This window comes from Bombus pyrosoma, linkage group LG7, assembly GCF_014825855.1.
Source record: "Bombus pyrosoma isolate SC7728 linkage group LG7, ASM1482585v1, whole genome shotgun sequence".
In the NCBI taxonomy this organism is placed as follows: domain Eukaryota; kingdom Metazoa; phylum Arthropoda; class Insecta; order Hymenoptera; family Apidae; genus Bombus; species Bombus pyrosoma.
Genome location: NC_057776.1, coordinates 13,776,279 through 13,800,753, shown reverse-complemented (window position 1 = coordinate 13,800,753; position 24,475 = coordinate 13,776,279). Strand labels below are relative to the sequence as shown.

Genomic DNA, 24,475 nt, shown 5'->3' with positions numbered 1-24,475 from the left:
AGGAGCAATCTCGAAAGGCGCCATTGTACTCGTTAATTCGGGCTAAACAAGCACAGTAAATTTCGGAAAAGATATCTCTCGACACGATGGAACACTCTTCCACCGACGGAGTTGTTGTATGAAATTTGTAGATCTTATCTCGTCCTGCCCCTCTCTGTCTCGACTGGGACGCTTTTCATTTTGGTTGATAGTGCAGCCAACGCACTAGCACGCATCTGTAATTTTTGTTTTACCAACGCCAACGTCGCATAGAGTCTTTTTGTCCAACTGCTGTATATATCTGGCTGACTCTTTTATTCGTGAAATGGAGCGGCGCAAGATTGCCACTGAAAATTTACCCGGACGGGGTAAAATTCGGTACAAGAGTGCAAATTAGAAAGATCGGACTTGATTTGATGGTAGCTTCGTCTTCGTAATTGGATAAGTTTACATGGCTCGTAAGAGTAATACAAAATGAGGTGAAACTGTTCAGATGTAGTTAGTCCGTAGTTTTTGATTCTAGAAACATCGCAGAATTTTTATTTATCAATTAAATCGAAAGCTTCGATTGTTTAATCATAATTATTTTGTAGTACTGGAGAGACGTTAAAATAATTAAGCGGGAATATCGTTATATTATGTTACTTAAATCGTATAAAAATTTCCAGAAATTTTATTGAAAAATAGGAAAGATCGTTGACATGTTGAAACTACAAAATACAGAATTTATAAAAAAGAAGAATTAGGAGTAAAAGGTATTTTGTTTTAACAAAAAATATTATTAAAAGCATAAAAATTATTCAAATGCTAATCTACGATATCTTATCGTATATTGCACACATCTCTGACATCAAAAGGAACTACCTCTCTCCGAGCGGTCAGATCGTAAAGGTGAGAAGATAACGCTTAATCGTGGAGAATAAGGGGAAACGAATCACTCTTAGGAGGCAGCGGAATCAATAAACGAACTTCCCTTGAATAGCAACACCAGGATGTTTTTACCGTTCGCTTATCTATTAAACGTTCAAGAGGAAAGAAATGAAGTTCCCTGTATAAGGCGTGACAGCAACATAAGGCACAATAAAACTCGGCTAATTTATAACAGCCTCGAGAAAGGTTCTGGACGTTGGCCGAGGAACATGGCTGGCTCGCTTGTCTCCGTTACAATAAGAAAGCCGGCTTAGACGGATTCCTTCGCCTTTGATCGGCGTCATAAAGAGATACACCTGATCAAAGACAGAATTCCACTAGAGATCGCGCCACGAAGAATTAATTCGATTCTTTTGACGTTTCGATCACGGTACACGCAGCGTACGTTCGACGAACTTCGATTACGTCGCTGAGAACATCGCGACATATGTACATTTATCCGGGATGTCGAACAGTTCAGGGAACATGCGGGGATAGAGAAGGAGGCAAGAGGAAACAAAAAAAAAAAAAAACGTTCTACCGAAGGTAGAATGCTATCTGATTTGTAATACCCGCGGGACCGGTATTTATCACACGTCCGAGTGCGCACGTACTTTCAAAGTGGTGAAAAACAGCCGCGATAGCAGACTCGTTGACGAAACAGGTAATTTGAAACGTGGACGCGCCAACACTGGTTTTAGTCATTGAAAAATTTTCTGGATCACCTATTTTCGTCGTTACCAGTCCGCTCACTTCATTCTTCGAGCATTTGTTGTAGCAAGTAACGCATCTGTGAAATCCATCGGATCTACGATGACTCGAAAGATACTTCCTTTGTCTTGGGACAATACACGAGTACGCTTGGTCGTTTCTCGAGAAGAAAGAAGGGCAGACACTCGAGAAAATGATACAACCGTGGATATCTCTTGGAGGAAAGTAAATTTGATGTGGCGTAACGGTTGGACCGGGACACGAGGTCCTTGGAAACGACGATGCTCCAGTCGATGGGATTATTTGGAAAAGTATCTATTGCGTAATTGTTCGCAAAACGGCAGGAGAAGAGGGGCAGTGGCGGTGGCGGGAAACGCATCGTACGATGAACATGTTATCCGATTCACGGTGGGTCAAAGAACATCTTGTTGGTCCAGACGCGGGGAGTCTGATCGAGAATACACTTAGTGCACTCGGTCAAAATAAGAAAGCTGACTGTAGATGCTTTCCTCTGTTGCTTTGATCGGGAACGTAAAAAGAGGAGCACCTGACCAAAGAGCTGTCTCACGGGAAGAAAAGCATCGTCGTAACGGAGTCTGCGTGTTACAACGACGACACTCAGGGAAACGGCGAGGGACGAAGAAGAGGATGGAGCCACGGCCTGGTGGGGGTAGATCAGAGGGAGAGGATGGTGGAAGCGAAATCTGGCCTCAGTCGTGCGCGACGCGCCATATGCGGTGGACCATTTGTCAAGGCGCTCACAAAGGCCAATAATCTCGCGTGACACGTGTGATTCCCCGATAAAAAGTGTCACGTGCTGGCTGCACACCCCTCTACGACCGGAGGCGAGTAAGCCCCCACCATCATCACCCCGCGAAACTTCACGGAAAAACTTTTTCCCTCGAAGCCGCCCGACAATTTCGTTCCAGTGTCGAATAGAGAGCGGTGTGTCTCGAACCTCAGCCGTATTTTTTTCTCGCGATTGAATCGTCCGTAGAAAACTAATCTTTCCTCGGAGGAAGGCGAAGAGCAAAAAAAGGAAACGGAACGAAGGGTGAAAGAGAGGTGAAATACCTTTGGTGCGGTGGAACAACGCTACACTTTTTCGGCGAGGGCCCTTTTCGAACGAACGCCGATCGAACTTCCAGAGAAAAGTTTCGACCCTTGGTGCCGGACGCAATGTCGCTGCCAAACGTAAAAGCTTAGCACTCGGACAAGATTGAAAAAGTGGCACGAGAGTGGCGCGTAGGACGAACAAGGGTAGGCGCCTTTTTTCCCTTCCGACATACGCGAAGTTCGATTAAACAAAAATCTATACTGGCGGTCTATCAAAGCGAAAGTGAAACGAAGATTTACGTTCGTTATAATCGAAGCTCGTTCACGATGGAATTGGTGTGATCGAGCGTAACGCAACACATCAGGTTGACGTTTAATGTAAATCGCTCTTTTTTTCCACGGTATCTGCTGCTACACGTTGATCGTGTGTGTAACGCGTTCCGACGCGCGATCCCTGATGGACAATCGACGAGGATCTCGTTAAGGACAACCGGTGGGAAGAAGCGAAGAAATTTATGGTGCGACGATCAGAGAAGGTAAGCCGCAAAACACCGAATATAGTTGGTAATTTTATGCTCGAAAAAACTTTATCGCGTGCTCGGTAGGCGGGCCGAGAAATTTATTCAAATTGAGTTGTCGAATTTTTCTACTCTTACGCCCGACAGGTGAAGCCAATGCAATTTCAATGCTAAAAAGACACGATCATTCATGCACTTAACTAACGCGTATTAAGAAGCACGTGCCCCGTCGACCGGGGATATCGAGTCAGAATATCGGACTTCGGTCCAACAAGTAGATTATCCGGAATCAAGGTCGGCTCGTTGACGATTCGTTGTTATTGTCACGGGATCTAAATTTACGGGGGCAATTTATTCTTTGCCTCTCCTTTTTTTCCCTCCTTTCCATCCCGATGCTCCTTAACGAGCCCGTGTTAGGAAACAATTGAATATATTTCCCCTCCAAGAACGCGAGATACCTCGTTGCGCATAAAAGAATAATAGGGACGGAAAAATTTCGCCGGCTTTCATAAAAGTTTGGCGCTACACCATTGTGCAAGCTCTGGTATTAGCCCTCTACCCCCGACAATGTGCAGGCTACAATAGAACGCGGGCTTATTTAACCTAACATAGCCGTAACACGTGTAGCTAGGATGCACAAGAAAAATATACAAAGTGTGTTCCGAGAAATTCGCACACCTGTTGGTACGAGTGGTAAGAAAGACGCGATTCTTCGCGGAGCACCCATAATCCGCTTCCATGTAGCGTTGTGCTCGATGCTTTTGTGTAGATACAGCCAATGATAGTATACCGGATAAACGCGACGAAAAAGGAAAAAAGAAGCTGCTCGTTCGATTTTCCATCCGATGCGCGAAATAACATTGAAGTATAAATTTGATAAAAAAAAAAAAAGCAAAAGGAAAACAGAGACACGAAGGATGTAACAGAGACAACGATAGAGATAGCAGATAAAAAAGAGAGAAGAGGGCAGAATCTAATCGAGACACCGCGCGTTATTCATATTCACGCGATCCATCGATCACGCGGATTTATCATGCGGACGGTATTTCGCATGTACATGCGCGTTTTATATTTAGCGCGGCTCATTGGCACGGTGCGTTATCGCGCCGCCTCGTATTAAGGCGGGGAATAATTAATTCGAGCCGTGCGATTCACAGATTACAGCTGGTGTTCGTTGATATTTAGAGGAGGAAGGAATTGAATCCCAATACCCATGGACTAGGTTGTTTCTCATTAAACGGGCCTCCGGTGCAATTAACCACGACTCACATATTTGTAACACTCGATGAATGGGCCGAAAGCTCACGGGCCGTGACTATGCGACTCTGATTCTCTCCGTCAGGGTAAACATTGGTCCGCATATGCGAGCAGTTTAAACGTTCATACGTTATCATGACGACCGGGCCGAAACTGTACGGCCAGCTCTTCGTTCCTGGAATCGATAAATCGTGTTTTTCGTATCGGTTCTACCCAAACGGGCTCAATGGCCTAGAAAATGCCCAGTGTCGGTCTTTTCGTTCGCTCGCGAACCATCTCTGTTCGGGGCTCTTTTAACCGGGGTTAACGATCTGGAGAGTTTGGCCAGTGGCTCCGGACAACCGTTCGGGAAACTCGTAACACCACGGCTGACACGTCGCGCGATGAAATTGTAAATGGCCCCGTGAGACGACTCGCGAGACTCCGCACTTTAAGCACCAGCCGATATAGTTACCTACGAGGGAATGTTGCTCGTGGTCGTGCAGCGTAGATCGAGGTAAAAATACATTCTTTAAAGCGAGTACGTCTGTGTTCCGCGGTGAAATTTTACGGGGGAAGATCGCTTGAGGACTTTTTAGGTGGAACGAATGAAACCGTTCATAGTGTTTGGTATGAGTTTGATACCGCGTTTTAATTATAGTTGTAGCAGATTTGGCAATTTTATCGCGAAAGTAGTTAGCGAAAAATTTGGCGTTACTTACTCGATGGAAAGAGTACTTGAACTTTTTGATGGAGAAAGTATGAATAAATGTTTGAGTTTATATATACCTTAAATTAGTATATTCAACTGCAGTAAAACAGTCGGATTATGATTATTATTTAAAGTATTTTGGCGGCTCCAACTTTTTTATGAGATACTATTATTTCTTTATGTTTGCGTTTTATTTCATATAGCTAAAAATTATAAGTAACATAGATATAGCTAATTATTCAGTGAGAATTTATTTAAATATATAGTGTAAAGTAATTTCAAATTGGAAACTGATATACAGTTTCATAAATCGACAATATCAATGATTCCAAACTTTGGAACAACCGCATGGATACAAATCAATAATTCTATCATATGAAGATTTGTGTGTGAGAGAGAGAGAGGGAGAGAAGTTATAAACGCATATTGAAACGATCATATGATAATGTGACAACATATGTTAAAAGTATTTTAGCGTAGTTCACGTATGGAGAGTTTGAAAAATTATTTCTATGAATCGAATGTCAGATTATCTTTCCACCTATCTATACCTATCTATACCACAACAGTCTTGAATATACAGTTGCGTAATGTTACGAATCTGTGCGACGAAATTATGTACGGGTCAGTTTATGTCGTATACTGTTTACGTTGGAACTATAAAACTGCGTAAGTACATACATGGAATAACATGGGAAAGTTTTATGGTCAAAAAATTTTTCATTGCCATCATCTAGCTTTATATATATCCAGAACTACTAGATGACTTTTAATTAAAAATTACTCACTTCGTTTGCCAATAAGCCTAATTTAACCAATTAAATAATATCCGGTTGATTAATCTTGAAATCTGCAAGTTCAATAATACATCGTCGCCGATTTCATTTAAGAGAATAGACTTTGATTTGTTAAATGGATCTAATTGACCTGATCTGTAGTTTACGAATCGTTGATTTCCACTGATTTTAAATGGAGAGCGCTACAAATAATAATTTACAAATGTTGTTGCGGTTAATATTTTTCGAAATTCGTGTAACATATAATGGAAATGGGCAATCCGTATTTGTTTGCAAAATTTGATTTAATGTAATGTATGTATATTGCGATGTAGTTAACGTTACATGTCTAAAATGTATTAAAATCTTGGAAACCGTTCAATAAATGGCATTAATCTGCATGTAAAATAATGTTTTAAATACCATTTTAATATATGCATTAATCCTTCGGCTATATTCGATTATTGATTCTGGCTATTGAAAATAATAAATATAAATAATGTAATCTCACCGATACGTGTGTTAATTGCATCATTTTCAACTATAGACAGATGCTTGTCAATTTTAAAGATAAAACATGTATCATTTAAACATTCAATTAAACAACTCGATCACGATATATCGAAGAATTAAACTTGTTACAAGACGTTCAAAGTTCAAAACCAATCATATCACATTAGAATACATTAAAATGTTCCACATTACGTAATAAAAGCACGCTCGTAATGCAGTACTCAATCTGAACAGAGATATAAAGAAGTTCAATTCTGTAAGAAATCTTGCATACATGTTACTAAATTTTCATAAAGTTACTAAAGTACTACCTTTAAAAATCAATTCTTACTTATGCTGATAACTTTTACGATGGACGAAAATTATATTGATAGAAGTAATCTTTTAAAAATATTAGATAAATTATTGTGCACTTAAAATTTTGTGCAGGGGTGGTGCGACACGATATCGAAAAGTACATCTAAAATGAAATAATACAGATAATTAAAAGTTACGCAAGAGGATAATTTTCAATGGAATAAAAATCTTCGCAAAATTTCCTGAAGCAAGCTGTTTCAGTAAACGACTTGTTGGTAGGATACGTCAAAAGCCGTGGCCAACTAATTAGCCAATCAAACAGCTTATTAATTAGCGACCATACGTCCCATATGATGACTGAGTAGTTATTAGCAGAAGTTCGTGTTACTAATACCCGCGGGGAACACGAAATTCGACGTATTGCCGGGCTCGGATCGATTTTCTATGGATTGATGTACGCCGAAACAGATTACTAGATTCCCTGTCAAAATACATTAGTCAGATCGATTGAAATTAACGTTTAATACTTTTATTGTGATAAATTCATTACATGAAAAGAGAATGATGTATCATCTCGCGTGTCGGGGATTAAAATAAAGTTAAATATCGTCTGTTTCATATATCGATGTACATAGTATATCTATCGCCTGTGCGTATTATTCATAATAATAATCCATAAAATAGCGCGGATAGGGTGATCGATGAAATTTTCGATAAAAGGATATAAATTAACAAGAAAGCCGTCGAATTCTCTGCCTCGTTCGATAGTATATAGCCGTAACCAGCGTTTCACTGTGAAAAAAAGAGAGGAAAGAGAAGAAAAGTTCGCTCTTTCCATTCATTGTATCGGCGTTCTTTTCAACTTAAATGAAAATACTTTCAAGCTTTGTAGTATGCTTCTATCATTTTTTGCTTTTTCCTTTTTTTATTTTTTTTATTTGTTTGAATTCAATTAATCGCAATTGAATGGCTCTTACATATTTATCGCACAGACGAGTTTCATTCGATTTAAAAAGCCATTAGCCGATGTATATTATGGAGAATAAATTCTGCTTTCTAAATTCGCAATTTAGGTCGCATTAGGTTGGAAACAGTGCTTAACACCGTGCGTCTGTTACGGTCGAACTGAAATACTTAACTTACAATTAGAAGTCTAATTACGTGCTATTAAGTAAACGAAACGTGGCTCATTTACGTATTAATGCTAATCCGATGTAGACAAGAAAGCGGAACTTCTTCAATATTTTAAAGAAGGAGACAGAAATATTTAAAGTAAAACGAGGAAGAAATTACTATTACTTTTACGTGAAAGTGACGATTACTATATTTAATGAACTCATTGCATTCAGTGCTTAAAAACTATCTCGTATTTAACGCTATTATAGAATCACGACTCTCGGTATTTGAAAAATTGTATTAGAAAAATTAGTGGTTGCTTAGAAGAGTTGATATATTTGATTGGACAGTTTGGGAAGTCGCATCTATAATTTATTGAATTTATGTCAACAATTCTTCGATCTAACGAATAAAATTTAATTTTTAGATCAAATAACGAAGAAAAATTATAGTATAGAATAAGCGTTTAACATTAAAAGTATCAAACCTGTGAAAGTAACAGGCTTCAGTCTCGTGTTTGTATAATTACTAAAGATATATGGAGAAATTGATGTACTGCGCATAGTACAATTTTATACAAAAATAGTATTCATTACCTATGAGACAATAAGCAACGAACTTCGTTAATCTTTCGATATACCAGAAACGTATAGTGACAACTATTCCTATACGAACATTCTTCTCAGTTGACCAAAATCCTTCTGATCGATCCATTTAAAACCATATCGTATCACATTGAAAAACACATTACGTTAGAGTAAACTATCAAAGACGCGGCGTAGCTACGTTGCACCAGTTCTTGGCCTCGTCTGCAACGAACCGTTCTATGACGGTCTAATATAAAATTCGTTCACACTAGCCAGAAACCAGCGACAAAGGCGGCAAGGTCTTGGTATCTGAGATGGCTCGTCGAGGGTGTCGCGCCGGCTCGCCAAGGGTAGGTCGTCGAGAAAGACGCGAGGAGAACGAGGGGAAGAGCTGGAAAAGGGCTAGGTAGGGGTCAGAACGCGCGAAATAATCTCTCCTTTCCGCGAATAAAGTGGATGCGAAGGTGGGCCCTCGTTAGTTTCCGCTTGCCGTAACTCTTCGTGGCAAGATGCACGAGCCGGTATTATTCTTGGCCGGAATAGTGGATCGTTAGGTTTAATCGTGCGGGCGTTTTCGTCGCGACGAACGGCACAATCAGCCGCGAGTAATCCCGCGCTCGACCGAACCTTGCCCTCTCACCCTCGTTTTCTCTTTTTTACCTAGACGGTAAGAGGGGAAAAAAGTGATCAACGCGGTGGGGATAAAAGCGAGGAAAAATGCTTCTCGCCGCCATTCGCGTCTAATATACAAAGAGGCTGATACAACGGACCACTTTTCTGCAATTTCGGGGGCCAAGGAGATTGCAACCGGCTGGCACACAATACAATCTTCGCGTCTTCTTTCTACACCATACTGCTCCACATAATTTGCCGCACTCTCTATCATGTCAAGACGAACGTTCTATCGCGAAACGAGGGGATGATCCGGTCTGTGAACGTTGTTCGTATCGCGCGATGATATTGATATGCAGGGCGATTCCGAAATTGAGATATCCTCGCTTAAAAGTAGGTCGGAAATATACCATATAATGAGATCCTTTTTTGTCTGGTTTGATTATCTAATGGTATGGTAGACAATCTGGTTTATCGTATCTACTTTTGTTTGCGTGTAGAAATTTATAAAGACAGTGGACGCTCAACAGTCTACGGTATAATTTTATGCAATGTGCGGTAGCTTTCAATAGTTGATTTATGTTAATAATATTGTAACTATCGTCGTTGATTTCACAAATACGTTCTTGCTTACGAAACTGAGGAACCGCAACCTGATAACGATTAATGTTTGAGTTCTTCATCTTTTCGAACTTGGTATTGTCTATTAACTAACAGTTATTTTTAGTGCGAACTATTTTTATGATGCAAGAGTAACAACAAGAGTAATAAAACCGACAAACATCATAAACTATAGTATTATTGAGATAATTTTCAGGATCCTGTGAATTGTTACAATAATTCAATTACTGAATTTATTATATCGTTTAAAATCATATCAAATAGCGACATTTTTTGTAAACACAAATAGGAATATCTGTAGCTGGCCATCTGATCGAATGAACGGATTATTTTTAACAATAAATATTACAGGTAAACAGAAAGAAATGTTCAAACTCGATTTTCTAAAAAACGAACGCACGTATAAAACAGTTTTGTTCGATATTTTTAGCTCACCTTTATGTATGAAATTAACTATTTTCTGAATATATCGCGATTTCAGAATCACCCTGTATGAATTGGCCGTTACGTTCGCTTGCGATCGTCGTTAAAACAAGGTACACGGACGATGTAGCTCGATGATAAATCTAGAGTTTCTCGTGTTTTCATTAGACGCGATAAGTCGCGGTAAAAGTGCACTACGCCTGCAACCCTTGTGTTTATGCGGATTAACGATAATGGAACGTCGCGTTCTACGGTTTCGTGAGAAATACACTGAAAATTGTAACTTAAACTTTTACGCGTTGTTCGTTGCTGGAGTTACAGGTCTGTGCGCCGCTTTTCCCTTTGACTGCTTCGTTTTTCCGGCGTGGAAAACGTTGTGGAAATGTTGAAACAACTGACCGCTTTTCTTTCTCTCTTTTTTTTTCGTTTGAGACATCATTGGGACGTGGAACCAACTAACCTTTTCTTCTATTTAATACAATAGCAAGTTACATTGCAATTATTTCTCATTAATTTCCTTCAAACTTTTAAGGCTATTCAATAAATCGGACGGAAAAGTTTGTGACGTATTTCTTTATGAATATTAAATACAAAATTTACTAAATGAATGAATAAATTTTACTAGATTTTCGCAAACGTTTAAGATATATTTCCTCGGCGTTAAAGATCATAATACTTAAGAAGTAATATCATATTTATATTCAATTTCTATTACTTCAAAGTATTTTCCTCTAACAGTACTCCAAAATATTAAAATGTAAAAGAAATGGATATTACCTTTTTCTCTTTAATATTATCGCGATCATAGAAAAAGTAAGAATTATAAAACAAAAATAATTGCAGTTACGAAAATATCGAGAGTGGAGAATTCGCTTTTGTATGAAACATTTTATTCGATACAATCTCCTAAGTATTGTTTGAAATTCTCTAGCGCTTGTTCTGAAACGCATGTTATGAATAATAAATATTTCGTGAAACACGAGGAGAACGGCGTTCGTCCATTTAGAATAATAGATTGCATTTGTTACGAGCAATTGTGATAGAATGTCTGTAGATTTCTTTATTAAACTTTAAAGCACCTTTAGTGGATGGAATTACACCTCTTCAACTTGCTTCCTTCGATCAAGTTTCCTTCTCGCGTAGGAAGTCTCGTAAAGTTAAAAGTTGTATAACTCGTCTTCCTTGCCTTGAATACTATTTTAAACATCATCTGAATTATTTAACATTATTTTTCTCATGCATGGATTAACCTCATTACAACGTATGGGAGAAGAACCCGTTTCCCATAAAATGCGACAAGACCGCAGTTAATTATTGACACTTCCCCTATTAAGTACTAGAAAAAGAAATCTCTATGAACTCATTAAACTTTTATGATCATCGGATAGAGTTACACTTTTCTAACACGATTCTTCATACAAGTTTCCTTCTTCGCATAGGAAACTTTCGTAAAGAAGTTTAACCATCTCTCTCAATAGTAATTGGACGTTATTTTTAAGCACTGCATAAATGCTAGGTTCTCTCTCTTTATTGCTGGTAATTACAGTATGCTTTTCTCCTATATCTTTTTTACATTATTGAGTCGAATGATACCTCTTCAAGCTGATATCGATATCGATTTTAATCTCAGAATATTTATTACTATATAAAATTTAATCATCCATGTTTTACGTCTTAGCAAGAAATCTTTTAGAATTCAGTAAAATCTAGTTTTTAATTTGTTACAAGATGTGTCGTTTATTAAACGTATCTTATACGATACATTTACCTTATCAACACTTCGCAATCGAATTGATAATTTAATTAAATACCATTACAGTTTTTCAATTTTAATCACGAATTTCTTTCAAACTTTCCTTCCATCTTCTTTCTTTTATTCAATAAAAAAAAAAAACTAAAGATTCGATAATTAAATTCGATAATATGTTTCACATTAGAGAAGACAATTTTCCTGTGTTTAAAGTAATGGAACGAATTGGTTACCAATATTAATATTAAAACTCACACACTTCTATCTTCATCCTTAATTGTCTTTCAATTATTCCAATTATCCTCTTTCGACATCGAAAACTAAGGGACGCTGTTATTGTAAAATTACACCTAACGAAATTCAAAATTCTACGAAAATTATATCATGCCACATGTTGAAAGAAGAAATTTTCTTCCACTTGAAATAACAAATTACATTTCGAGTATCAAATCGAAAGCTACATTTCTGCAATTTGATCTATCGTTTGCTCGTAATCTTCTCTTTCTTCTCAAGCTATTCGAAATAAAAAACAACTCGATAGTTTTCAATTGGACGATCAAATCGTGTCAGAGTTACTGGTATGCTGTTTTCAGACACTATTCCGAATCGAGCACATCATGATACTGCACGTCCCACAGATCGGTTTTTCCTCTATCGGGGCCGACGTATTGCGGTTAAAAAATGATCTGCCTGTTATCAGCAATTGACGCGCACCCTTTGATTCGCTCGCAGACGATGAAACTATTGTTCGTTCTTTGCACTTTGTGGAGAGCAAACGTGGCACGATATACAGAATCGTATCGCGTCCGTTCAGTCGTGTGTCCCAATTCGTGAATCGTCAAACGTATTTTAGCGGAATTTGATGGAGCCTGGCTTCGCTCGGTCAATACGTTTTCGCCGCGTAATTAAAAGTTACTCCGTTTTATAAAAGTATCCCGCTGTAGGACTGTGTAAATTAAATCGCGCGGAGATACAACATCGAGGACGAACAGACACGCGGCGCGCAACAATTTTACATTTAAATTCTGGGAACAACTCTTTTTTTTTTGTCCTCATTTCCCGGAACATCGTTGGCCAGGAACAAATTGAAAGAACGAAATTTTACAAAACGCGATCTCTTCGTTTCAGAAAGTGGAAGGTAAATTTCGTCGCGGCTGGAAGTTTTTAAGCTGCCGACCGACTTTGTAAAATATACACGCGGGCTGCAATTTTTGTAATTTGAGAAACGGCGAAGCATAATTTCGTTTGCAATTTCCTGTCGAAAATGTGGGGTGCGATGTTCCTCGGCTATGTAGCTTTTCGACAAAGTTGATGTTAAACATTTTGAACACGTTCGTGTTTAGCAATTGTAATATTACGCAGCAACGCTAATATTTAGACGCTGCTATTTGAACTTAATGAATTGATCAATATATAATTGCGTACTTGGTAATTCAGGAAGGCACGAATTCAAATATTCTCTATAATATTCTGTATAACAATTATAATAATATAAAAGTAACGGTATGTATATAAATATAATAAAACATGTAATAAATATTTGTTTTCTCTATAGTTTCATATTACTCTGTTTGATACATGTATAAATTATTCAACAACGATTTCTGCGTACTAGCGATTTATTAATTAGCAATTATACGAATGCTAGACTTTGAAACGTACATGTTCGTAAACCCGACGTCCAAATCTTGACCTACGTTAGGTCAATAAAAAGAAAAATATGATGGATCTAACAAGGTCAATGACCTATCCCGATTGTAGTTACCGTCAAATCCCCTCCAAAAAAGTATAATTTCATTTAAACGATTACAATTATAATTACAATTACAATCAGTTGTTCTTTCACGACATTAACAGAATTGATTTAAGAATTCGCTATTATAAACATTTTGCCCAAGTATGTATTAAAAGGTTATAATATTCTCGATATATATATGGAATATATGTACGTACGTGTAATATTCATAAATAAGTATAAAATACAAAATACTTGTATTACATGCAAATTGTTCTTCGTGTTGGAATATTCTCGTGTTAAAAGGTAACTTTGATCAAAGTATAGATTTTATGCGTCACTAAATCCTCACGAGGCGTACGGTTAAAGAAAAAAGAAAAAAAAAGACATTTTACGGCTCGACTGCATTTCCGTATCTCGGCGACTCTGTCTAAAAAAGTTTCGTAACAAAATTTCTAACAGGCCAGGAAGTTTATCGCGACGAGCGTCGTCAGCGTCAGTTCATTTCGATTATCAGCCGGACCTTTTTTCTATTAAACCTTAACTTCTTATCGAGTTACGCAAATGGACCATAACAGAATATATTAAGTCGTTATTATAAGAAAAGGTAGGACGTCTCGGTTATTCAATTAAATATCGTACAGTTTCCCAGGGAAAGTTTAAATTGACGCGTGCCACGTTCGACGATTAATATTGTGGATTAAACGAAGAGGTTTAATAGAAGAAATATTTTTAAAACGAAACCTTTAACGCGGAGAAAGAAGATTCATCGTGATATTCGGCACAATGAGTTACGTAATAAATGTGCCTCGATATTTTGGTAATAAACTATGTATCACGTGTAGGAGACGAGTCTGTGCTTCCAGCTTTATACCTTTTGTATTTTTACCAGAGCGTATTTTCATTCTTAGAAATTGAAATATTCTTCAGTATGATTTATAACCGAATCACGTATAACTGGATCATTTATCGGGACGTGGAAAGGAACATTAATTGGAAAATGGAGCGTTGATTGTACATATCTGGAGAACGAAATTGAAAAGTCTACGAACGTCTGAATTGCTTAATTCGTCTTTCGAGAGATGCGTATAAATAAATAAAAGAATAATAATATAATATCAGGCATTGCTTAAGATTTAAGTTATCAGTCTGTAGTTGAACTCTTGAATATAAAGAAAGCATCGTATCATCTTCAAGCAAGGCTTGTCATACAGATATAGTAATCGCATAAAATAAAAGATAAGTGGAAATAGCTTTATGCGTTCAATATTAGAAAATATACAGTCACGGGATTTCCTCTTCGGCAACAAATTATCGAATTATTACAAGAAGATTCAATTAATTTCGGAAGAATCTATTACGTGATATCGAACGTATAAAGAATCATCCACAATTACAATTTAACAAAGCTATGAAAAATGGGTAACTGTTACTTTTAAGACTCGGCAAAAATGCTACGAACAAAAGTGTTTGGAGAACAAATGGAACATACGTTCCCGATCCTAAACGCATCAAGAGTTACGCAATCGTTCAAGAGTCCATCGGTTTATCACCAGCCAACCCCAAACGTATCAACAAAACAGCCACCCAGCCCTAGTCTCTCTTCTCTTCTCGCATTCATTCATCCCCAAAAGGTTTCCGCGAAGGCTATAAAACGATCGATCGAGTAGAGGCGAGACTGCGTTTATACGTGCGAGAAACAAGCCTGCCAATAAATATCCCGAAATCCAAGTTAACGACCGTTCGCGCGTGCTACAAACAGGGCAAAATTCCTGGAGGACCCGTGTCACCGTTGCCACTATCGTAGACGCTTCGTGGCAAAAACGGGGAGGAAAAGGACGACAGGGAGCAGGTTTCGCGTGGACTACAGCCGGGCCACGTCTAATTACGCCCGTTGATTTATCGGCCGCGAAGTGGTCCCGAACTTGAACGTAGGGGTGAGCTGCCAAAACGCGCGATAAACGACAACGAGGAGACAAACGGGCAACGATGGCGTAAGCCGAGCAGGAGCGAGGAAGAGGGTGAGAAAAGATCCACCGGTCGGTACCGTGCAAACCGTCACTGAATCATGGGTGTTTGAGACGGGAGTGTGTAAACGCGTCTTCGTGGTAGCCGGCACGGCACTTAACAATTGCTTAAAATAACCAGAACTGCACGGACCGTTCGGTGGAAATCGTTTTGCGTCTCGTTTTCTGGAGCCGTGGCCGCGGATTGTCGTCGGATCGAGAGGAAGGAAGGGGAAAGATAAAGAAAGAAGGGAAGTCCGGAATGGATGGAATCGCGTTTTAAAGGGAGGAGAAAAAAGAAAGGAGGAGGACGAGGGGCTGGAAGAGGATAAATAAACGCGAAACACGGACCGATACCGAAAGAGAAATGAGCTGAGAGCTAGAGGGAGGGTTCCGAGGCGAACCAGGGTAAATGACGGAGGGAAATCGAGAGGGAAGAAGGAGGAATGGATAGGAGAGCATAGTGAGTAGTGGTGGCGCATAACGTAGGACCCGCAGCTGCGGGAGGTCTGCGCTCATTTTAGGCAGCCCCTTACGAGAAGGAAAACAGTGTTACACGATATCACGTGAATATATTATTTCGACGCCGGTCCGTGTGTCTTCTTCTCTTCGACTCTGTAGCCCATCCGGCTGTAATATATTAAAAGAAAACAGGCGTATTTAGTTTCGAGATAGTTGTAGTGGGCGAACGGCATTGTTTTGCTTTCTAACGCGTGCCGCTAAAAGCCGATGTTGCGTGCAACGACTAGAAAGTCCATCGTTTTTTTAACGTAGCTACAAAAAAGAAAAAAGGAGAAAGAAATAACAGAGAGAGAGAGAGAGAGAGAGTGATAGAGAGGCAAAAAGAAATTTGAGTTCGTTTTTGGAACTGGATGTATAGATATAACGTAGCATTTGTTCGTAAAGCAAATACTTAACTAAAAATAAACGAGTGTTATGAAATACCATTGAGGTAGTAAGAGCATCGTATAAAAAAGATAGGAGAAACAGCTCGAACGACGATCTTATGGATGCTGCTCTCATTCTCTGGCAACTGTATCGTGTCTGCGCTGCTCCTCTGAAATTGCATTAATTTATTTCTTCCGTCCGCTTTTTCTCTTTCGCCAACCGGTAAAATATTAGCCACACGACAACCTGACAATGCAACTTACCTGATAATATTTCTCGCCTTGCCTCACAACGAGATACCGTGTAATATCACGAAATTGCTGTGTCGAACGGACGAATCAATCACGAGAATTAATTACATTCAGTTGGTCGGTGTTGTTCGCCGTTGATTACTCCAAGGTTAATGACGCTTCTGTGTATGCGTGGGTATGCGCTTTCACGATAGGTACGTCAAGTTATTGTTGTTTGCCATAACAACTACGTCCATTTAATTATTCTAATTTAATTATCATCACTCGGTTAGGAATATTCCTTACCCGTCACCACCCACACCTCATCCACCTCTTCATCCTTTGAGTAGGAGGGTAGGGCAATGTCATGCGATCCTGTAGGATTACATTGCACAGAGCGGGTAGTACTGGCTTGCATTTTCATGGAAACAGGATTACAGCTGAAAGTTATTTAACTTTTCAGTAGCGACAGGAAATTTAACTTGCTTCGAAGTGCCCCCTTAATATAGTCGCTGTGTTCTGGCGAGGTATAGCGACGATGATGAACCACATTTTACGAGCGAAATCAATTCGAGAAAGGAATTAAAGCGGTGAATTGGGCGAGTAAAGGGAAAAGAAATAATTTTATGAATTTCTAATTTGTGCTTATTTAGTACAAGCGCTTTTCCATCACATACTCATTCGTATACTTATTTGATAGATTCATTCATCGCTTATTATATTTATTGGGTAAAACTTTAAATATAACGAGAGTTCAAGGATGTGTTCGTATCGTCAAATTCCACAAAATGAGAAATCTGGAACACGTGCAGAATTTTTAACCCCAACACTATCGACAACTAAATTATAGAACTAGTACCAAGAGAATCAAAATGAAATATGAACGCCGTAGAAGAGAAACGTGATAAGCCACATTTAGATAAGTGTTAAATAAAGCAGTTTCAAAATCCAATCCTATATCCTAGAATTAAATATTGTTCGAAATCAAATATGTATTTTCGTCTCCCTCCTAAGTATTTCAAAACATTATTTTCTACGTAATAAAATATACAGTATTTTTACAATATTTCGTGTATTCATATAACAGATTAATGCCATTTTGATTTCGTGCTAAAATAGTTCTCTTCAAATTGATATTAATAAAGATCAGAAAATCAAGAAAAGTAGACTTATCTTTCCCACGTAGTTTTTATATAACGCAAAAAGAATCAAAATTTCATCTATATGTTTTACAAAAACTCACTGAAATTCCTCGAGATGTACCTCAAAAATTATAAATCCATAAAATTGCTCTAAAAAGAAAAGTACGAATTGTTCGTCGAAACCACCGTCGAAGCACGGGAATCGTAATTTATCGCAGCGATACTTTGCGGTCACAGCGTAAAGTAGCTGGTAACGCGCCATAGATCGTTACGCACTTTCTCTAGCATGACTAAACCACGTTGCGTAGCCAAACTGGCAAACCTAAAGCACTATTTACGTCGGGAATGCACGAAAGTACTGTTTTCCGGTGACTTCGTTTCGGATCATTATTTTTATACCGCGTTTTCATCAGTTTCGCGCGTCCTGCTGCTTTTCTCTCTTCTTCGTCCAGTATTATGGGATCTCCACGGGGAATCACTCGACTCGTTTCTCTTGTTCGTCGTGCATATTAAACGTCCGTTAAAGAATTGGTTACGCGACAGTATAACGAGGATTTCAGTAACCCCCGCGACTATTACTGGTTTCTTGCGGCTCTGTGGGCTTTTTAGTCGCTTTAAAGTGTCCCCCGTGAGAGGCAAAGCCGCCCTACACGATAGTACAGGATTACGCGGCACAAAAGCGAACGCCTCGCCATGCATTTTCATGAAAACAGGATTACAGGCGAACTTATTTAACTTTTCAGTAATCGCGCGCCCGCTAGCTCCGGCAACCTCTCCTTTAAGGGAGTATTCTCTTGTTTGGACGGTTAAAGAAATTGATTTGTTTTTCGCGAAGCTCTTTTTTCTACAGCTTAGCGTTGGAAGGACGTGATTTTAAATTTATACGTAGCAAGTCGGATGAAAGGAAAGAATTAAAGTTGTTTAAGAGAAAGGAAAATGTCGCTAGATGTTCCGGGATTTGGATAAGTCGGCGCCTTTCGTGTAATATATGTTTCGTATAATATATGAGAGAAGAGGAGGAAGAAAAAAACTTAACGCCTGGAATTGGAATGTTAGGTGGAAAGATTTAATATTGCGCAAAGATATTCGAGCACGTTCTTCTTGGAAACGTATCGCGCGCGATTTCGCACCCCCGCTATGTCGATGTCTGCAATAATTTTTCCTAATTGCCTATAAAAGACGACGAAAAAGAAACGAAATCAATGTATTTCTCTTACAAAGTTATATCTCGTATCAAAATTTACTACTCTATTTTTTATTTTCATATTAGTGTCAAAACACCGGGATAGCAATTTCTGTAATTTATAATTTATTAGTCGATAAACTATATTAGCAATCATTTCGTTCTGATCCATCGAAATATAATCAAAGCTTCATTTCGATTTAAAGAATAAGATTATTTTACGATTTTTGTATTGTACATTACAGTCAAAATAAAAAGTTATGCAGAAATATACTCTACATAGGAAATATTTGATAGTGAAAGTGAAAAATTGTTTTTCGAAACGTTCTACGAATATATCGAAAACAATCTTTCCAAAACTTAAAACAATCCAATCCTGTAACGTTAATTTAGTCTGAAACATAGACATTGTGTAGAAAATGGCATTGGAAATAAAAGTATCGATTTTAGCAATCAAGTGCTGGAAACCGGAATGCGAGCTATGGAATTGCATTGCATTTTAGTCGAAGCTACGACTATTTTTCGACGTATTTTCAGATAAGCAGTTATCTGGGCTCAGGATCGCGCGATAAACCAACGACGCGGGCTATTTACGATGAAAGTATAATTGGAAAAAGAGATGTTTAATCTGCTTAGTGGTGGCTTATGGGGAAGGGTAATAGGGCAAGCTAATTCGGACTAATATTTTGTCAAACTCTATTGTGAACTCTATTGTGAACTCTATTGTTGCAGAGAGTGCGGTTTCGAGTAATCGGAGCAAACGATGTTGCTCGAGTAATGAGATTTTTTTAAGACGCTTTTCTTTTTTCTTGTAACACGGGCGAAGTTTAAGTAGCGTGCAATGGGTGAAAGGAAGAAAACAGAAGAGCCATGTAGATGTGTCCGTAGTTGAATCGGAGTTTCCTTGGAATTTTCTGAAAAGTAGGGCATAAAAGAGAAGAATGATATTCATTTGTTACTTTGTGGAATTTTCGCGAATGTTTTTCGTAGATAATAGTAAGGTTAAGGCGAGGGATTGAAATTTACACAGTAAAAAAAAAAAAAAAAAAGAAACCAGGATCTTTCACGTAAGTTACACGCGTGTACCTACTGAATATTATTTATTATTATTTCTTAAAAATATTTATCCAATAAAGAGGATTGGTACATACATATACGCGTAGAGAGAAAACAATTTATCCGTATAAAATACAAATTTAAGTGATTTGCGTAAACTTTTTGATTATAGAGATTATAGAGACAAGAACTCAGAATGTTTTTTGTTCATTCAATAAATCAAGTAATATTTGTAAAACGAAATTTAACGTTGGACAGAGAAATTAAGTATTAAAATCTATGAATTGAAATCTTTCCGCGACTTGTTTAAAAACATTCATTTTAGTAATTGAGAAAAACTTGACTAGCTATCCAAATTTTTCAATGTACTGCAAGTACAGAAAGTTCGCTTGACGCGTAACGAAGGAAGGAAGGGAAATGCGAGAAGTAGGTTCGTCGAAAGTTTCATCAAACTCCTTCGTAACTTTTGAAGTTTGCTCGAGTGATTGAAAGAAATTCTACTTGTTAATTAATCAGTATTTTTAAGCGGCTTTTAAAAATCACCCAGATCAACTCTACCGTTTTAAATCGATCCATTTAACAGAATTCTCGACTCTTTCGTTAAAATGAACGTAGCACATAAAACGCCCTTAACAAAACCAATCTCCATAACAAAGAATAATTTCTACTTTCATTTGTTACATCATAACTAGTGAGAAACTTAATCTACTATAAAAGAAATTATAAATGTTTAAACTTCCTCTCTCTCTCTCTCTCTCTCTCAATTTCTTTGATCTCTTTGTACAAATCTGTACGAGTTTGAAGAAGAAATCATCTAATGGTTTCCATTTCGGATATTCTACTCATCCAACACAAAAAAAGCTAAATATATTCTCAATTAAAATGAGTTCGTCTAGAGCAGGTAACAGAATAAAAGAACGAAGTGAATAATTAATCGATTTACCTTATCATTTCCTCTACGTACTTTTAGTTAATTAAAACGATAAAAATATATATGTTGAATTACTTTTGCTAAGGGCTATAAAACTAAATGAAACTAATATTTAGAATCAATTAAATTAGGATATTATAGAAACAAAGCGAAAAATAGTTTTCGAAAACGATTGTTTTGAGAAAATTGCATTCAAACTTCCTTTTTATAGCTTCGCTAATTACAGAAATTTGGACGTAGAACTTTGTGCATATTTTCATATTTTTTAATTTATATTCTTTACAAAAATACAAAGAGAAACATAGATACGTAGAAGAAAATCTATGTCTGTGTACTAATATTGTAGGAACAGTGTCAATTCCAAAGATATCAATGAGAAAGTGTAAAAAATCTACAAAGAGGAATTCTCTAGCGATACCACTGTCGCAAAAAATACTTGTATACAAACGTCTCATAAATTCATAAAATATTTGCATGCAAGTCATAAATGGTTTTGTGATGCTCAATGCTCATTCAAACGTTACAAGTTGCAAAAGAGTCCGCCAACGCGTATGTAAGTCATAAAAGTATCTTTGTCGTCTCATTGCCATTTTTATGCTTACGAATCGTGCCAAAGTGTCGCGATAAAGCTAAAAAATACAAATGAGATTCGCAACGTCTCGGTACATAAGAACGTTGCCTTCTTCATTGTACCGTGGCAGTAACAGCTTTCGGCGCAACGACACCGCCTCCGATGAAACCTTCTTCCTTCAATCTACAGTGACGATTTCACCTTATACTCCTTCTATTCAAGTTTTATCACGACTATGGTAGAAAAGTCATCTGCGGTAGAATCGAGTGCAAGTAGATTCTTGGGCAAATAGGATATCGTAGACATGTAACGACTAAGATCTTTGAGATCCGTGACACGCAGTTCTGAACCTGAAAGCATAACCTTAGTAAGTCGTATAATTCAAAAAGAATTGATTGAGTTTCCCATTCTATCATTTAACACAGGTATATTTTTGAAATAACGATGAGACGAAATAATACATCTCAAAAATTGTAGAAATTTTTAAACTGAAAATATACCATAAAAGCTCTTTTACCTAGAAAACTATCATTTGGGACAGCAAACAAAATTGCAATAACGTGCAAGAGTATCTTTTGAATTTTATATCCAATTTTGATGAATTATCTAATATTTAAAAATGATATCTTTAAATCGCTCTAACTATAAAGATCAGCAATTAGAGGATTATAGTAATAACATACGTAGGATGAATTACCACGAAGAAATAATTCTTCGGTTATGTAAAATTGAACGATGAACTAGATAATTATAATACGCTTATCAATTACGTTCTCCGATGCACATATCCCATATCACGGAAAAGAGAAAAGATCAGAGTAACCCAATCATTTGAAAACATAAGCCATCAATAATACCAATGTAATTCGATTACGATCTCTTCTCCGCCCTTCCCTCCATTTTCGTCTCGTCGAAAAGGGAACATCAATCTTGACCGTTCAATTTTCCCTCCCATTGTCACATTAGAATCGATAATTCATTTCAAAGCTTCTGATATTCCAATGATATCACACGACCATCGTTCGCATCGAACGATATTAGACCGCAGGTTGACGACACTCGATGAATAAAAGAGAAAGAAACAAAGCGGAGAAGAGGAAGGCAGGAAAGGAAGAAGGAAAGCGCACGTACATGTAAAAAGAAAGAAAAAGGCAGAGAAGAAGGAAGGAAAAGGACTCGATGATCGAAATGTTGGAGGAGAAAAGTTATTGCCGTGGCGGTAATGAAGCCAGAGGCACGGAAGACAAGCGGTCGGTGTCTGTTTGGAAAGAAAACACTTATTAGCAGGGTGGATCATGGTTCTGGCGAGGGCTGAATTTAAATCGGTACACGTGGCACGGTGACGGTGGCAAAACGTAGAAAAGGAAACGAGCGACAGCGCGCGACAAACGTTGGAGAAAACCGGTGAGGAAACGACAGACAACGCGAATCTTGCGTTCAGCAGCGCAAATCCAAGCGGGCCCAGGGGATCTATTTTAATTATGCCCGGAGAAAATTTGCAAGAAAAATATATATCGTGGCCCCGTGTGCGTATTTGCTCCGCGCGGGGAAATAAACGGATGACTCATGATGTTAATAAAGACGACGGAAGAGGGAACTTTGAAAATCGAGCCGTCTGCCCGGGCACTCGATGTACTCGCGATACTCTTCCGTCTTAGTATTTCGTTCCTTTAATGACAATCGAGTTAAACGTTAACTCGATCATGTTCATGCTGCAGAGAATCTATTTGAACTGTACGGGGCAGATAGAGAAAGAAAAAGGGGAAGAGAGAGTTCGACGGAAAATATCGTTATCCTTCTTGTTCGTGTCAGAGAGAACGCGCGACTGTTCTTTTTCGTTTTGGTTCTAGAACGATGAATTTCTGTATGCAGAACTGTCTGTTTTCTTTAAAGGGTTGTCTTGCTTCTATCGATGTCGGTATTAGAGGCATACGCGGATGAAATTGTTAGTATAAGAAGGAAAGTTTGACGTCGGAGAATACTCTTTATAACGTTACGTGCTTTATGTAAATCCGAAATGAACATTTGCAAACATTATTAAAAATATCTTCGAATTATATGAGGGTCGTGTTCGAAACATGACAAGATATCAGGAATGATCTGGTAAACATTTTTTGCATATGTTTCATCGACTACAGATGTTTTAGGTTGAAGTATGCAAGAGACAATAGAATACTTAAATAATGGGAAATAAATTTTTTCCTACACTAGAGACAAGAACAGAAATAAAACACGTTCACAAGCAATGTTATTCACAAAATTATTTGGTAAATCAAGGCATATCGAAGAAACGAACTAGAATTCTAGGTCGACCTTCAGTGAAAAATACTTCAATTTTGGGTTTAAATATCGCGTACCAGCATAATACAAATATAATTAATAAATATGCAAACGTGATTGTTCGAATCCTCTATTTCTATCAATATATTCATTGGCTCTAGCTTCGATGTAATATATTTCCTTTTTATTGTTATGAACATAATTGAGATGATTGTAGTTTCTGTTGTGTAAGTTTTATGTGCATACCAGGTCGATGAAATTCAATACGATGCTGAAATCAATATTATATTTGCTGTAGAACAGAATAATGTTGGCATACCGTAGTAATGACGTGCCATGCCGATACGAATTTCAGAGCTGAAATTTTTCAGCTGTTGTAAATTCTGTTCCGGATTAAATTCCCTTGTTACCGTTAGCAAATCTTAACAAACACGTTATAGTAAAAATATTCCGTTTTAAATTGTTATGTCTTTTGACAGGTTCCAATTAACGTGAAAATAATGTTGTTTTATTCCATTCTTGTTTCTAAAATCATTTCTGCTTGACTTTAAATCGACGAAATAGGAAAAGAAGAATGGGAATTTTTTAAGAAAGGATACAATTAATCTTTTTAAACGTTGAATCGTTGTATAAGTTT

The 24,475-nt window shown here is 37.7% G+C and overlaps 1 protein-coding gene across 1 annotated transcript in view; it reads left to right on the top strand.

Annotated features, from left to right (window-relative positions):
* The first annotated feature begins 2,278 nt into the window (after positions 1 to 2,278).
* Positions 2,279 to 24,475, top strand: part of LOC122569097 — a 70,387-nt gene continuing 48,190 nt past the window's right edge. The window contains exon 1 of the mRNA XM_043729621.1: positions 2,279 to 3,191. The gene's annotated coding sequence lies outside the window, so the exon portion shown is untranslated. The remainder of the gene's footprint in view (positions 3,192 to 24,475) is intronic.